Consider the following 12,768-nt stretch of genomic DNA (forward strand, 5'->3'; position numbering starts at 1 on the left):
CCAGTTTAAGAATTTTCTCATGATAACCAGCAAAACATACAGAACTCTCCCTGTATCTAAGTAACTGCCACCCTCATTCTGGCAATTAGGAGTTTCAGAAAAGTCTTTTCCCTGCCTGAAATTCCAGATAGGTCCACTTACGAGAAGTTGTATCTTCATCACTGACACCTACATTGCCAGCTCCCAAACTGCACAGCCACGGTGGTAGTGTGAACCCTCTTGCCCTTATCACTTTCACACTGTTGAAGAGGGAACTGCAGCACCTGCTTCCTGGAAACTGTGCCAGTGCCCTTAACTGTTTACCAGCTGTCTTAGAAACTCCCTGAATGAGACACAAATCAAAGTGAAGTTTTTGTTTTTGCAAGCTCAAGGAAGAAAAAAGATCCAGCATGTTTAGAAAAATGTAAACCAAGATAATAACAAAATCACAGCCCTTGAATAGCTTTTACTGGCATTTTTATTCAGTCCAGTATATTTTTCCTTCTATGCATTGTCATTCTGCACTCATAATTAATTTATTTTTTTTAATCAAAGCTTTTGTGGTGTCATGTAGACAAGATTTTGCTTTCAATTTAAAAAGCACAGAAACATAATTGAAAGTATTTCAGGCTTTTTATTAGATGAAACTGAAATATACTCTGTATATAAGAAAAACACCATTAAATACATTTTATTTAAGAATAAAGGGTTATTCATTGCAATTTGTGAATGGATGAATTTTACCTGACCAGTGATGAAATTTTTAATAGTACCTAGTAGGGCCTTCACATAAAGTTCTACAATTCCTAATTTTAACACAATTAATTAAGTTTTCACAAAATATTTGTTTTTCAGTTACAATTATTTTTATTCACTTTACCCTGCATTTGAGAGCTGTGATGCTATGGTCCTACTGGGGTATTCCAGTGCTGGGGAAACTTTAAAAGGAGCAAGCCTCTCTGAATTTTTGATGATCAAAAAATGTATCAATGGTAAAACTTTCATTGTGACAATTTGAAAGTGAAATTGGCATGCGAAACTCAGAGGAAGAAAGAAATAGGATGGATGTTACAAGGAAAAACAGGAGTAGAAATTAATGTGTGGAATTGGGTCTCTACTGGATTTGACAGAACGTTCACATCAGAGCCCTGAGAGCACTGGTGACCCTAATGATGCTGACCAGACTCTCCTGGGACTCCCACCCATGTCTTCTGCCCATGGCCTTGAAGCCCCATTTTAACTCAGGCCTGAGCCCCCAGTCCCTGCTGAAGCTGTGCTGCAGCTGTCTGTTCCCTGTCCCATTTCACACGAGACCTTCGGACCTGCGTTACAGTCATGTGTCCAGTCTTGTCGGCAGCCCCGTCTGCTGCTGCTTCTGATGGAACCCTCTGGATAAGGCTGTGGATGGATCCTGTTTCCAGCACCTGTCACTGCCTTGCTGCGCTCAGGTGCTTCAGGATTGTGTCCTGATCAGTGAGGACACTGTCTGGGCTGGACCTCCCTCAGCTCCTGCCTCACTCTCCCTTAGGATCCTGTCCTTGCTGCTCCCTGACAACGCAGGACAGGAAAATTTTTTTTGTTTTCCTAAATTGCTGTGTGAGCTATACATAATACTCAGAAAAGGATAAAAAGCTGAGTGTAAGTACTTCAAGGATGCCCAATGCTCGAGGGAAAGGCAATCCACTCACTACTTGGAGACTTGGAGCCTGCAAGTGATAATACGGTGTCTGACAAAAAACAGGCAGATGAAAGCGAGAATCAGGATAATCCTCTCAACTGCTAAGAGAACTTTATCGTGTAACATGAGTACTCCAAACAGCAGGAAATGTTCTTTATTCTTGGTTAATGTTTAAAGGTTTCAAAGTGTGATACTGCTATGGCTGTGATTGAAAAGGACAAATTCTGCTCACAAACTTAGCTCCAGGTTTTCTCTCTTATTTTCTATTCAACACATTTTTTCCTTGAAATACTGAAAAATTGTTATTTTGAGAGACAATGACAGCAGCTGAAAACAGTTTGGTTGACTTCATGAACTCAGGTATAAACTGCCTTGCCCTGTGTGGGTTGTAACACTTATGTGTTTGCCACTTTATCACTACTGGAAAAACACTCACTGGTAGTGTAAAGGTGGGAGCACTCCAGCCTGCACAGTTGTTTCGAATGCCCAATTTCCGTTTCCAGGAAACCCTGATATTAGCAAAACTATAGCTTATTTGGGAACCAAATGCATCAGTTTTAAAAAATTTCACACACACACAAATTTCTGTGAGTGCTCTGTTTTAGAAATAATTTTTTTTTATTAGTTGGGCTATCTCCCTAAGAGAACTGAAATAGCTATACTTATTTTTGGATGCTGTTGGCTGGGAAAACATTTTAGATTACTTATGATGTTCCTCACTCCTGGAACAGCCCTGGATCTGGTTCTCTACAGAGGAACTAGGAATCTGAGCTTTGCTGTGACACCTCAGGAGCAAGTAAGTTCAGAAACTCCCTGGAATCAGCTGCATTTCAGCAATGATTTAAGGAGGTAAAGATTATTTGTAAAGCAGCATATCCTTAAAGAAGAAAATAAACCCCAACAACACTGACCAACAACTCTCACTGCACTGTGCTTTCTTCAGTGCTGGCATAATAACTGCTAATTTCTTAGATGTTAAGGAGTAGTTAATTATTTATACAAAGTGGGATGGCTTTAGCAGGATATATTCTGGTGTCAGAATACAAGGTGGGACTCAGTCTGCATTTCAACATAAAGTTTGGAAGGTTTGAAAATGGGTCTCCTGCTTTCCTGTGACACACTTAAATCCTGTGAAACAGGATACTCTGGGGAGGATCGAAACTTTTTTGAAAAGGAGCTTTTCTCCTTCCAAGAAGTGTATTTTGTAGGTGGTGCTTGAGCAGAAACAGGTATAACCCACAGGCTTGGAGGCAATGTGTACTTTCATTCCAGAGGCACAACTTGCTGAAATTGTTCTTGAGCATTCCTGGCTGGCAATGCCAGAGTTTCCTCCTCAGCTCCCTGGGTTCTGGAAATCCTCTTCTTTGATTGCATGTGTTTCATTCTCTGTTGTCCAAGGCACATGAACCTTTTCTGAATTCCACTAAACACCACGACAGCAGCTCTATTGGTCTCAAGCACCTCCCTGTGCTATTCTGAGAAACTAAGCCCAGGGCGGAACAGTCTAGGACCAGACCAGCAAAGGAACAGAGAAAATCCCCAGGGGAGTCAGGTTACTCAGTTGAGTCTGGGAGAGCAGTAACTCAATCATTAGACAACCTCCTCTCTTGGGTACAATGCATAAATGGATAATGTGCAATAGGTAGTTGTAGATTAATGAGATTCATCTGGAACATCAAAGAGAGGATTTTCCCTTGAGGATTCTGATTAGAACTTGCATACTTTCAGTGTAGCAAATCTGTACCACTTTACTCTCTTAGTATTGACAAAGTCTAATTTCGGCAATATCGGGTTGTGGTAGCCAACTGGGTAAGAAGTACATCTCTCTCTCTATATATATATATCTGTACAGTTACTTTTCCTGGAAAAAAAATCTTTCTTGTCCTGTTCCATTTGGTTGTCCTTTTATAGAAGTCTTATTACTCTTATTTGCACTTTTCTCACAAATACAATGAATGCCACCTTCACAGTAAGCTGCTACTGCCATTGTTCACAGTACTTCTTGATATGTGAGAAAAAAGATTCATTATTAAGATAATAAAATAACATCATAATTATAGGATTTAACATCACTGGGTAATATTTCATGCTTCAGAACACTTTATGTTTCTTTAGTTGTCTACTTTCCAGGGTGATTTAGTTCATTTTTGCTCTTGTATTCCAGTAGCAACTGTAGCAGAAAAGCCTTTTACTATCTGGGCAGGCTAAAGGGCTGCAGCTCTCTTCTTAAGATGCAAAGTTACATACACGGATTGATGGTGACGTCTTTGTCACAGGAGGTAGTGATGCCTTTGAGGACCAAGCTTGCAGGATTCCTGGAAACTGTAGCTGATTCAAAATGCAGTGGCCTGCCAGAGAAGATAGAAGAAAAACATTATAGTAATCTCTAAATTGTCCATTTGTTACCCATTGGAGCCCAGTTTTAATTCAGCACACTGGTCCTTATCTCTAAAGCCTTAATATTGGGTTGACTCTGAGGACATCTATTTTTTGCCTGCTTGCATGAAAGCTGCAGCTGATGAATTTTTTAGACTTTTCAGCTTTATACTGAAAGATGAAGGGGGCAGGGGCACAAGGTATCAGTTATTTCTTTCCATTTCCCAAGTTTATATTTTTTCCCTTTCAGACTGCAATATACCAATTCAGATTTCCCCATCACAGGACATGATCAGCAAAATCCTCCTCCATATGCGGTTATGACAGTTTTTTCATTATTTTCCTATCAAAGAAAACCCCGTGTTGGCATTGGTAAATGTATTTAGCTCTTTTCATGAAGGATTGTGCCAGATATGATGCTAAGAAATGTTTTTAAAATATCTCTAATAATAAAGAAGCAGAGATTAAAAAGAAGCATTTTCATGTGTTTTAGCTGAAGTCACAATAAAGCCTAGTGTTGATGTGTCTGATACATTTATGCCATCCAGCAGCTCTTTTATTTCATAAAAAAAAGTTACCAACTGGATGTAGCAAAAGGGTAAGTGCACCTCAAGATTTTTTTTGGCAGAAAATACACCTCGAATGCCTTACAAATACTATACCTTTTTTCTGCAAGAAATGATAGATACTAATGCAGTTGTGTCATTTCTAGATTTCAGCCTCAGTCCTGAAATTATTATATATGTGATTAAATTTGTTAACAGTTATAATCACAATGAAAACAGTGGACTTATTAAAATAAATTACATGCTTAAATGGTTGCAACAGCAAAGTGTTAAATATCAAGAAGCTGTTTATTATATCTATTTCTTCAGGTTTTTGTCATAAAGTGTCTTCAGATACTGTTTATATGAATAAATCTTTGTTTAGCACAGTTGTTTGTGCATACAAATGCAACAGTATGCTACAGCAGCGACTAAAGAAGCTAAGAGTCTATATAAAATGGATAAGGAAATGGATTGGGGTAGCAGCTCACATTTGTATTTATCAACCATTTACCTTACTAGTTGAACCACATTAATATGCAGAAGAGAGAAGGCTTTGTGTCAGAAATAAAGCAAACTGCCACCCCTCACAGTTCCTTTTCTATAGATTGTGCTGAAATGCACTGAGATTACAGCAGTGATTAACCATTGGCTTCCAGGCATCCTAAAACTGAGTGAACAATCTGAAGTGGAACTTGCCCTATCCACAACAGCAGGTATCCTACACAGGGTGTCTTATTAGAAGATGATGGTTCATATGAGTCGAGACTCAAGATAGAGGATTTCCACTTCTTGTGCAAGAATTTTGTCAGTATGGCCATGTTTTAGAGCAAGTTGGCCTCTCTGAGGAAACTCAGTCTTACAGCACATATTAGATTTTTCTCTCACCATATTGACATGATGTCTGTGTCCTTGCTGGGAGATCTCAGGAGGACAAGGTAGGGGAACTGCTGAGTTGTGGAACCCTGCCGGCCTTGACACTAGGTTGGGCAATGGACTGAATAGGTGGGACATTTCTGTACTTTTGCATGGAAAATGTTCCATGTATCTGGAGAATGTTAATCACTATTTGGATAATACCTACAGATTTTTCATTCCGCTACATAGTTACAGAACAACTGGAGGAACTCAATCCTTAAGTCTGGCCTTGCTGGTATATTTTCTACTTTTAGATTCTGTTTCAGCTTTTGAACCCTTTCCTTTGTCAAGTACTAAATTCAGACAACAAAAGCCCTGCTTGGTTGGTGCCTAACTGTGAAGAAGCCTAGATTTTATGGAAAAGTGAGTTTTTATCATTAAATGTCTCCACTGTATCCCATGAAGCTGAGCACACTCACTCTGTGCTCCCTTTAACTGGTGACATTTGGTGCTAGTCAGGTTTAATTGTAACTGCTTTGGAAAGCTGTAATCTTTCCTATTTCATTTAGCTTGAATTAATCTCCCTTAACAAGCACTCAGAACAGCCCTCTTCCCCCTAAGTATGTTGGCCACAGAGCCATTGTTGTGACTTATTATAGAGAATCCTTTTTCTGCTTAGCAAAATTGAGACAAAGGAATGCCTCATCAAGTTTTTACTGTTCTGCTGCCTCACATTTATAAAGCGCATATGAATGGACTAGATGCAAATGTCCTTCCTGTAGAAGGTCACCCAATTAACAACTAGTGCACAGAACCATTAAATTTTATTAATACAATCCTTTGGCTTAAACTATTTGCATCTAAAAGCTTTTTTAAAATGCTAGTAATATTTTTGAGTACAATTGCAATTAATTTACAGTAATTAGAGAAATTGTGGGTCTGAGTCATATTCCTATGTATATTTAGCTCACCAATATTTCAATGTATAAACATCAAAATATCTTTAAATATACAGTGCTCATTTACTCACTTCTTGAGTAATTTGTAATGCTCTTTTTCTATCTGCTTTCTGTCATTTTGGATTGTAAATTTTTGAGGTTGAGAATTCTGTTTTACCGGTGTGTCTATGCAGGATAACAGGAAAATGTTTTTTCTCAGGCTCACAGGATGTTAGTATAGTCATTACTAAAATAATTAAGATAAGACCCCAAACAGAGGCTGTAATGAATGGTTGCTCACTTTCTTCTGTCTGGATCATGTGTTACCATGGAAGGTGGAAGGGGAACAGGATCACCCACTTCCTCCCCTCCCTTTTCATCTCTATTATGGTGGGAGCTCAGCACAGGAAGAGAGAGTTGATGCTGTTAGAGATGACAAAGATGTTCTCATAGATTCATACAGATTACACCTCACAGGGATCATGCAGTCAAACCTCCTGTTGAACAAATAAGTTCTCTATACTCAAACCACAACTCATAATTAAAGTGGTGTTTCTTTGCGCAGAAGGGTTAATTGTTGTATGCTATGGGAAGAGAACAGGAGACCACCAAGCACTGCCAGTCCTTGAGTTTACAATAGTTTTGTATCAGGGAGATATTGACGTGATCAAAGAAGGTAAACAACACCTTCAGCATGTAATGCGGAGAAAAAGGAGAATTTTCCTTTTTCCTGCCACTTCTGTGAAAATACTCTATCAATTCATCAGGTATGACCAGAACACAAAAACAAAGCTGATAATCTCAGGTCTTGGGAAAGCCGTGCTCTTCTGCTCCGTGCTCTATGTCTTCATACAGATGGCATAATGTTTTACAGAAACATGGGGAAAAAATTGTAGAATGAATGTAGACTCTAACGGGGGAAAAGGTTATAATTTCTGATCTTTGACTAGAGGGACTTGGTAAGAGTTAAGCTTTTCAGGTAATTTAAAAATATATTTAACTTCTTATTTAATTGGCAAGTCATAAAGATCACTTGAATGATCACACAGTGCTTACCTACCCCAACTGCCCTCATATTGATAACACAATAGTAGAATATAGTCAATCTTTGTCAGCATTGAAGCATGCTGTGTTTCATAATCATTATTTATAATTAAGGAATTGGTGAAAGAGTTATAAGGGCATGCTGACAGCAGTTACTTGGTAGCAAACCTGAAATTGGCCATAATTGTTGTAATAAATCAATTTCACCAGGATTATTGCTACTGTAAAACTAATAGTCTGTAAGAGCAGCATGTGATTAAAGACAGCTCCCTCTCAGATCTTAGTGACTAGAAATTTAGAATGTGAAACTAAATTCCTAATATAGAAATTAAAACTAATAGAACTGCTGATAAAAATTGAGGTTAAAGCTCTCTCAAAGTTTCAACAATCAAGGAACAAATGAAGATGAGTAACAGGAAAGCTTGGTCAAATTTTGGGGCTGACAAGAAAACACAAACCAGTATGCATGCTACCACCCGAATCTGGCAGCCTGAATGCCTAAAGCAGTCTCAGTGTCATTAAGCTCCCTGCCCTGACCGTGCTGTGGGAGCTGTGTTTTTACATCAATAAGGGAAGAACAAGGGAGACTGGTGGAACGATACCACAATGAAACAATAAACATTGCTCTTTCAGCTGTTCCAACCAGAGCACTTGATTAAAACTACCATCAGGATCAATCAGCACAGTAGACAAACTGTATCTTCAAATTTCTGGTTTTTTCCAAACAAACCTTTTCATCACAATATCTGCAATTAGTGCCAGTCATGGCTTCTGCTCTCTAAAGTATCTGTAGGACTTTTGGCCAATTTTGTCATGAGAGTATGCACATCACTCTTGCCTTCAAGAAAACATATTCGAAAGCAAAGGATGGCTCCTCTTGGACCATCCTTGTCATGTTCCTTGCATGTAACCTGACTAAATTGTGAAAATACACAACTGATTCTCTTGCAGACTCTGTTCTGTTTCACATGGCCCAAGAAACACTGGATTTTTTTCTTGTAGTGTAAAGATTTCCAAACTCCAAATATGCCAGGAGATGAGTGATGAACCAGTGACAGATCCATGAAAGTTTACAGTACATGTTTCACAGACCTATTTTTACCCTACCCCTTAGAATACAGGGTACACTTCAATGTATTATCAGTTTATAAAGAGAAGAAGGGAAACTTTTTGGTGTGTATTTATTGGTCTCTAAACACCAGTAAGTCTTCCTGCATCCATGTACAAGCCCAGAAGGTCTAGAAGTTCACCAAAGAGTTAAAAATGTTAAGTAAAAATTCTAAAAGTTTTTAAAAAGTAAAAAGGTTAAAAATACCATTTCCTATATATATATATATATCTTTAAATACTTTAAAAGTATTGACACGTTGGTTTGTAGTGTTTGTTGTATATTCATTTTCAATAAGCTAACCCATAGTAAAGGTTAAATTCCTTTGAGTAAGCCTTTCAGACAAGTACAACAGGAAAATATTAACGGGTTTGTACATATACGTGAATTCAAACTGCACTAAGGAGGATTATTTACTGTCTTTCTTATGAGAAAGAAAATAAATTCATGCAGACTATAAAATCATAAGAGCAAAATCAATGCTAAAATTAGGGGCTGAATATATAAGAAATACATATAGAACAAAAATTACAGTGAAGCAAGAACTCACTACAACAGTGTTCAGCTGATTCATAACCAACTTCATTAAACTGCTGAAATGAGAAAGAAGGTCAATGGTTGTTGCTGCAAAATCCATCTCCCTTTTACTTTCTCTTCACATTATCAGTTGTTACAGGAGCACATACCTTTCTATCTCACCAGCCCATTTCTGTGCATCTTAAAATTCTGACACTGAGAGCTTACCATCCATTCCAGCTCAGAATAGAGGTCCACAAATAACAAGACTACAGGACTAACACCACACAGGTGCAAGGAATATATTGAGTTTAATTAAAAATTTACAGATGATGAAATAATTTCATTCTTGAGACAGGATAGCAAGTAATGTTGTTGCAGCTACTTCCACCTTGTTTTCTTGAAGGAGTGGCCACAAATGGAAAGGATGGAAAGCCTGCAGTCCACAGGGAAGCTTATGTGAATTACGACTGCTGAAACTTGCTGAGCAGGAAATTTGGACCCTGGCAGAGGAGAGCCTGGGTGTATTCACTGGATATCTGCATAGCTGCAGAAAGAAACAGCATTGCTTCACAATGACTTTTAATTAAACAGATCTGAAACAAAGTGCAATGTGCATTTTAGTAACTCTCCAGGCCTGTAATCTTAGCAGAGTAGACAAAAATTAGGACCAAACTGGGAAACATAGATAGGTCTGTGAAGTTAAAGATGTTTGATGATGATTTTATCCATTAGGATGTCAAGTACTGGTGTCACTCAGTATTGGGCAGAAATGTGATTCATTAATCAATACATAGCTCAAAATCAGGGGGAATATCCAATACCAAATACCTATTTGGAAAGGGAAAATTCTGCAACCAGTACTCAAACTAAACAGTCAAAATCTGCTTCAGACCAGCTTCTGTGGCATTAGATGATACCTGAAGTGCATGAAGATTGCAGCATCAGAGCTGATATGAGTAAGGGCCATCAATGACAGAAGGAAACAAATAGAGGCCATTCAGAAGAAAAGCCTTCAGAAAATTCTCCTCTCTCTGCTCTCCTGTAGTTAGTATTAAATAAAATCCTCACTTTCTGATCAACTCAAATTCATGTCTGAAAATAATTCTGCTTATCCCACAGCATGACAGAGGTCATGAGACCATGATTACCAAGAACTAAAAAGAACTTTGCTGTCCATCAGACCACCAGGATACTGCCCACTGTTCCTTTAAACTGTTCCAGAAACAAATGCTGAGAGAGAAATGGGAAGGAACTGCAGTCACAGTTGGTTTTTTCACCACTATTAATGGTATACTCTAGTTCAGACTTTTCTCCACACATTCTCCCATATTTACAGATAGCTGTTCAGTCTAGGGAAGCTAGAAAATCTGCAATGTGGTATACAATATCTATATTCTGTCTAGTCTAATTAGAAAACCCCATCTTTATAGTCATGGTTTTATTATCTGACAATCATGTACTAGCATAGTGTGATGTGTTTATTTCCATCAGTAGAGGGAATACTGAGTTGTTTGTTCATCCTCCACAGTCTGCCTCAGATAAAATATTGGCTTCAGTTAATTAAGTGAAAATTTTACCACAGCTGGACCAGCATATCATATATTGTATTTTTAAGAACTTTAAAATTATAAACATCTTTTAGTCATTCTAGGTTTTATAAGAGAAAAAAATAACGACATCTAGGTTTATTCCTCTCCTCTTGCATGGGAGTCTTTGTGGAAATCCTGAAAAACCACAAAACAAAACAGTGATTCTTATCTGGATATGCCTGTTTGCATTCTCAAAAACAGAGCTGTCTCCCAGTTCTCATCTCCTGTGTAGGTCTTCTGGTGTCTGAGCTGTAGGGTAAAATTTAAGAGCCTTGGCCATGCCTAGAAAACACATAAAGACCTCTGTTCCCACAGTCCAGCCCTGTGGTTTCCCCTAGAACTTAGAGACTGGCAGCAGGATTACCCAGCAGCTAAAAGCAGGGACTGCTGGCTACTAAAATGCACACTGACAAACCAGGCATGCCCACAGCCCCCATGGCTTAGTTCACAGACCCTGAAGTAGTGATTGACATTACTCATTCAGACAGCAAAATATTAGATTACAGAGACTATTCCTAAGGCATCTTGAACACTGCACAGATCTTAATTTCCACAGTTATTCATGTGTTTGATCTCAGAAGCACCAGTAGCAAAGTCATCATTTGGGAGAAAAGAGGGCCTAGCATCCTGTGGACAAGCAGGTTTCACAGGATAAGAAGTATGTTAAATATACACTTTGACCTCTTACCCACTAGATGCAACAGTACAAAACCCACAAACTGTTTGACATGAAAAAGGGAATAATGCAAACTACTGGAGAAGAGATGCACAGCATGATAGCAAAAGAGGAAAAGAGAAAAAATGAAAGTTCCATCTGAATGGTGGTCTAAAAATTTTGTTTCTCAGCACACACTATTTGAAAGATTGAGGGGAGCAGAGAATGTATTCTGTCCCTTCTATAAATGCCAACAAACTTCCTGCTCAAAATAGTGTTCTGTATGTATAAAACCCAGGGTTTGCCTTTAATATCCAGTGGAGCATGACCCACCATACCAAACCTCTCCGGGCATGTCTACATCAGTGGTTCAGTTTGGATCACTTTTCAAGTGTATCTCTTAATATCACTGTTCAGTTCTGTTTTATCCACATGGCGGAGTGGTGCCGGCGTGCAAAAACTGGATACGTGCCCTGCCAGCACAAACAGGCACTAAATCAGTGGACTGTATTTGTGCTAGTCCAGGCTCCATCCCACCACCAAAGGATGAGTTCTGAAAGGAGCCAAAAAATGAGTCATTGTTATTATAGGAGGTAAACATGGATGCTGCCTATAATATTTTTCTACTTTTCATACCTTCTTGCTAATCCAAGAGCTCAAGACTGAACATCTTCTAACAAATGCAAGTATTTAAAAACTGCCTTCTTTTCTGTATTTCATTCACATATTATCACACTCAGCTTGCATTCTGAGGTGATATAAGGCTCATTATTGATTGTGACACAGAGATTAAATGGCCATTTACCACCCCTGCCTTCTTCGTGACCTTGGCCTAGGCACCTTCTCCTTAGACAATTTTGGAAGCTGCAAAATGCATTTCCTGTTGGAAAATTACAGCAACTGGCTAAATAAGATGGTAGCTGGCATGAAGAAAGTGAAAACAACTTGTGTTTTGTATGTCGAAAGAAGATGATATGCATAGATAAGAACTGAAAAACAAATACGTTGAGTTTTAAATAGAGGTGAAAATAAAATTATGGAAAAACATGGACACCTACAATGGACAAGATGCTTGTGGAAATGACTAATAGTACCTTTACTCAAAACATAGAGATGTCTTCATTCCCTTTGACCCCTGACCACACTATGAGGCAGCAATGTGTATATATATGTTACATACCATGGTACAATTTATTGTTTCACAGTCTGTCATGATTTAACCCCACTCAGCAACTAAGCATCACAGAGCTGCTCACTGACTGCCCATCCCTCCAGTGGGGTGAAGAATTAAGTAAAAAAAAGTTAACCTTGTGGGTTGAGATAAAACCAATAATTGAAACAAAATATAATATAATAATAATAGAAATAATGATAATGATTGTGACAATAATTGCAATGAAAAGGAGAGGGAGAGAAAGGAATAAAACCCAAGAACAAATGATTCACAATGCAACTGCTCACCACCCACTGACTAATGTC

General features: G+C 38.4%; 1 long non-coding RNA gene across 1 annotated transcript in view; it reads right to left on the reverse strand.

The window, feature by feature from the left end:
* Positions 1 to 439: 439 nt before the first annotated feature.
* LOC108448607 overlaps positions 440 to 12,768 on the reverse strand; it is a 19,648-nt gene continuing 7,319 nt past the window's right edge. The window contains exon 2 of the long non-coding RNA XR_001864564.1: positions 440 to 4,005. This is a non-coding gene — a long non-coding RNA (uncharacterized LOC108448607). The remainder of the gene's footprint in view (positions 4,006 to 12,768) is intronic.

This window comes from Corvus brachyrhynchos, unplaced genomic scaffold (genome assembly GCF_000691975.1).
Source record: "Corvus brachyrhynchos isolate BGI_N302 unplaced genomic scaffold, ASM69197v1 scaffold115, whole genome shotgun sequence".
Classification (NCBI taxonomy): Eukaryota; Metazoa; Chordata; class Aves; order Passeriformes; family Corvidae; genus Corvus; species Corvus brachyrhynchos.